This window comes from Monodon monoceros, unplaced genomic scaffold, assembly GCF_005190385.1.
Source record: "Monodon monoceros isolate NGI ecotype Baffin Bay Population unplaced genomic scaffold, NGI_Narwhal_1 Super_Scaffold_19, whole genome shotgun sequence".
Taxonomy (NCBI): Eukaryota; Metazoa; Chordata; class Mammalia; order Artiodactyla; family Monodontidae; genus Monodon; species Monodon monoceros.
Window position 1 is genome coordinate 7522465 of NW_021703775.1, and position 5153 is coordinate 7527617.

A 5153-nucleotide genomic window follows, 5' to 3' on the forward strand; every position below is an offset into this window, starting at 1 on the left:
CTCTCCCAGTCTTGAGGGAAAGGGAAGGCTTCCTGGGAGGTGGCATCAAGCTGAATCTTGAAGAATGTTAGCTAGCCAAAGAGGACGGTGGGGTGGGACTGGGGAGTGAGTTGCCAGAGGCAACAGGATGTGCCATTTGGTGGCTGGCAGGGAACGGTTCAGGACGGCATGTCTTGGCTTGAGGGGCAGAGGCTAGAATGTGGCTCTAGTGGCAAGCAGGCATGAGATGAGGAGGGTCTTGGGTGTTCCTCCAACCAGACTGTGAACTCCTTGAGGGTTAAGACCACGTTTTCAATTCTGTGTCTTCTAAACTGATCACCTAAGGGCTCCATACAGCATCAGTGTTTGATAGAAAAGTCTCTCTTTACTAGCGACAGCATCGTGATGGCTGCCACGAGACATGTGAACAAGTCTCTCTTAAGAGTGATGTGAATGAGAAAGGTGTTTTCTACGGTTTGTGTTAGTCCCACTGGAGCAGAGAGATCTGCCAGGCTCCATTCCCTCTCGTTTCCAGGACAAGCTCTGGTTTCTCTTTAAAGAATGCCTGAAGTGGTTTTTTATTCTGACGCTGATTTGGTTACTTAAGCATTGTCTTGAGCCTCCCATGCTGTTGCCTTTCTATCCTCTGCTGTGTGATGCCGGGTCTGGGAGTGAGCTGGCTGCAGTTGCTTGGCTTCCTGGAACTGGCTTTCTGTTAATATCTGCCCTTAGGAGGCAATGGTTGGAGATTAGAAGGCAGAGGAAGGAGAGAAGCTTCCTGCTTCTGGAAGTTGTTGGCAACAGTTGCAAAAACAGTGGGGGATGGGGTGATTCCTGTCTCCAGATGCCCAGGCTAAGGCAGCATCTTTACAGGGTTCCAGACCAATAGCAGCAGTTCTCCAATAGTGCATCAGCAGATGCAAGCTCCAGGTGTCCACCCAGGGGCACTAGCAGTCTCTGATCCTTGGGTATCCATCCTGCATCCTCTTTGTTCTTCATGCCCCTTCTTTCTTCATTCAGCCCTTCCAACACCTTTGCAAGCAATCTCCTGTATAATATTCCCTCCATGCACAATACCTAGGATAGTTTCCTTCCTTCCCTTCCCTCCCTCCCCTTTTTCTTTCCTCCCTCCCCCCTTTTTTCTCCCTTTCTTCCTTTCTCTTTCTTCCTTTCTTCCTCCCTCCCTTCCTTCCTTCCTTTCTCTCTCTCTCTGCCTTCCTTCCTTCCTCTCTTTCTTTTCTTTCTTTCTTTCTTCCTTCCTTCCTTCCTTCTTTCTTTCTTTCTTTCTTCCTCCCGCCCTCCCTCCCTCCCTCACTCCCCCCCCCCCTCTCTCCCTCCCTCCCCCCCCCTTTCTCTCTCTCTTTCCTTCCTTCCTCCTGGTCTATGGCTGATACAGACAAATACTTGTAGAGTTGTGTTCAGTTGCTATCAAAAAGGGTACAGAAACACTAGGTCTATGAAAAAGATGACAGAGATTATGTTGTCTTGATACCCAGAAGTCCAATGGCCTGATATTTGGCAATCATGGTCCTGGGTATATTATTTGAGTAAAGGTTTTTGTCCTGTTTGAAATGTATTGATGGAGTAGCATAGTTGAGCGGCTCAAATTGGTTTCATGCATGGATGGATTTCAGATGCAGGGCTGTTGATCCAGCATCTTTTCCAAGTGCCAAATTCACAGAGGAAGAAAAAGAAAAGAAAAAAGTGGCCAAGGCTCTGAAATTCTCCAGCACAAAATTCTCTTCCATCATGCCTTTGGAGTATACATCAAATAGAATAAAACCAGTGAGTCAGCTTTAATGGTGTGGCTAAGGCACTTAGTTAGGGCAGAGTGATCCCTCCAAGCCTCCTAAACTTCCTGCCATGTGGCATTGCCGAGGGCGCCTGTTCCCAGTAAGATGGTTGGATTCTCTTTTGTTTTGGGGTTTTCTTGAAAAATTTTTGCAGTATCTTATATACATATATAAACACCACTGGCCACAACACTTCAGTATGGTAAGGGCTTATAATTCCATAATCATGTAGCCACACAGCCTGGCTTTTGTCTGAATAACCTGATAGGTACACCTACCCCGACAGTGTGAATGTGAACGAATAAGAAAGGCATCTTTAGGGGTTCTTTCACAAAGAGATGGGTGAAGGTGTGGAGAGAAAGTGTAAAAATGAAAAATTAAAATAATTTAGCTCTCTGCTATCCTTCATCTGTATAAACCTTAATGTCCACCTAGAGCTGAATATTAAATGTGGTGGTTGGTTCTATTTGAATTCTCCCATTAATTTCTTGGACCTCATGTGCCCTGTCTGATTATACAACAGAAATACTGTGTACCTGTGTCTGAAACACTCTGTGGTTAACAAAGAGTTAATACGCTCTTACTGCCCACCCTGGTCCAAGTTCCCCTCTAACTTCTAGACTAAAGGGATAGAACACACCATTTATCAAGTAAAATGGGAGGGTAAAAAAAAAAAACAGGAATGTGATGTGATGTGATTCCTCTTGAAGCCTTTACAATAGAAAAAAAGATCCCATTTGAGCCAGTAGCCAAGAAACCAGAATCACGACATTTAACAACACTCATAAATGATGCAAGTTTGATGGTTCGTGCATGGAGGGGACAGGAGCAGAAAAGAACTAAAGATCATGTGTTTGATTTCTTAGAAGTTGATTGCTGCAGGCACAGTCCCCACCAACAACTACTCCCCATCAAAGTGATAAAAGGAAAAGATTAGCTTCCTGTGTGTACTCTGTTTTTAGGTCAGATGTCACCTCCAGGAAGCCTTCTCCGCCCTGAGAATCTGATTGAGGGTCCATCCTATCTTCTGTCCTGGTAGCTTGAGTTTATGGTGCTGTCTGTGGTCTCCTTCCTTACTTACCTCTCCCACTAGTCGGTGAGCACCCCTGGGTAGGCACCAGCTGCCTCTGCACATCTTAGGTGCTCCAGAAACATCTGTGGAAAGAACAGCCACCACATCACAGTTTTGTTGGAGACGGAACATAGAGTGGTGAAGTTACAGGTAGAACTTCTAGCCTAAGTCCCTCCCAAGTTTCCACTGACTGTGTGAACTTAAAGGCCAGGATAAGGCAAAAAGAGAAGATGCAGAATAACGGAGCTAGAGAATCATCGCAGAAAAGATAGAAAAGGGAAAAAGAACTAGACTGGACTCAGTGGGGTTAGGAACCCCTTTAATTGTTTACCAAACAAATTCCACAGACATAGTCAGCAAATCCAGGATCGTGTGCTCTGCAAAGTGAGGGTGAATGATCAATCCATTCTAACCCATACCTTGGCATATATCACATGCCATTCTGACTTCTTAGGACAACAAACTGAAATCCAGGCTTTCCAGAGCTAAAACATGATTGGTTTGTGACAAGTTTAACTGTATCACCAGATTTCTTCCAAAACCTGTCCTTCTGCTGCCAGATGGAGTAGCAACAAACGATCAAAAAGGCCCCCTAAGGAAGGCAGTTCTGTCTTTCCTGCTTTTTGTCTTCTGCTGTGGGTTCGCCACTAACCCTCTTCCAGGGGGAGTTCTGCCATCTATCCTGAATAAGCCCATTGAGTCTGTAGTTGAAGCTTGTCCTTTGCAGCTTTCCTTTCTCTCTGACATATGCCTCTGCTTGTAGAATGTTTGTGAATGCTTTCATTTCCTTCCCTCACTGAGAGAGAAAAAATGGAGAAAGTGGAGAGAAACGCATCTTTTTAATATTCATCCACTTAACATTTTGTCAGTTACTGAAGGTGTAAGCAGAGAGGTACAGGAATGGTGGAGGGGCTCTGGAGTCAAACTGACCTGGGTTTGAATTGTGCTTCCATCATTTACTAGTGCCTACATTACTATTTGTATCAGTTTGTATGGTACTACTCTTTGTACTATTAACCTTTCAGGGCCTCCGGTTTCTTCCTCTGTAGAATGCAACTAGGAGCTACCTGGGCTATTTGGTTTTTTGTCCAGTCTTGTGGATGGGGCTTTGTCAAATGGTAGTGCTTTCTTCATCCGCAAGGAAATTGCTTGCCTGTCATTGAGCATTGTAGAGCAAGGCCTAGGGCTTTCCATTCCCAAGAGATATTTCAGGCAAGGTGTATCAAACAATGTATCAAAGGTTTTATCCGAGAGTGGTTTCAGCCTTTATTACTTACATCTGGTCATGAAATTGTTGCCAGTTTGCTAATAGGAAATGTCTTTGTCATAGATTACAGGAAATCTGGCCCTCAGGCCAGTTACTAACCCAAGTCACAGTACATACAAGATACTAAGAAAAACTGGGGCAGACCACTCGGGCTTTCTATAGATGATTATCTATTTGGTTCCGAAGTTAACCTCCAACTTTATGAAATGGTGATAGATTAGGACATGTGGCTCAGGAGAAAGGGGCAGGACAGCGTGGTGTAGTGGAAAAAATCAGAGGCTTTAGCACTCAAACGATCTGCATTTAAATTCTAATTTATATTATCTTCTTCCCAGTCGCTTAAGCAAGTCCTTCTCCCTAAGTTCTGGGCTCCTCGTCGGTAAACTGGGCATAACGATGCCTATCGCTGGGGGTGTCGCGAGAGCCAGAGACATCGGTGAGGTGCCTGGACGCGCGGGGCCTCAGAAGCTCTTGCTGGATTAGGTCGGGAGCCTCCCCGGGACCTGTCACTGGGAATGCCTCCCTGGCAGGATGGCGGGGACGGGATCCCACCTTGGGGTAGGGGCTGAGGCCGGGGCACCCCGGGTGGTCGGGTCGCGCCCCAGGCGGAGGCTGGGGGCTCCCCGGGGCCTTTTGTTGGCAGCCTGAGCGGCCTCTGCGCACACGCCCGGGAGGATTAAAGCCAGATGTGGCGGCCGGGCGACACCGAGCGCTCAGAGGCCGGGACCGGAGACCCAGACGCCGCTCCAGACCCCGCGGGGACGGTAAATGAAGCGGGGGAGATCTCACGAGAATGATACAGGCTGCGAGACGGAGCCCCTAAATGACAGCCGGGCGGGCCTCTGGCGGGAGGCTCGGCCGCGCGGGGGCGCCCGGTGGACGGCGCGCAGCACCGGTGGCCAATGGCTGGCGGGGTCGCGGGCGGGGCCGGGCGCGGGGGCCGCAGCGCTCTAGCGGCGGGGCGGAGCCGCGCGGGGAGGCGGGGCGCCCGGCAGCCCGCCAGCCATTGGCCACCGGTGCTGCGCGCCGTCCACCGGGCGCC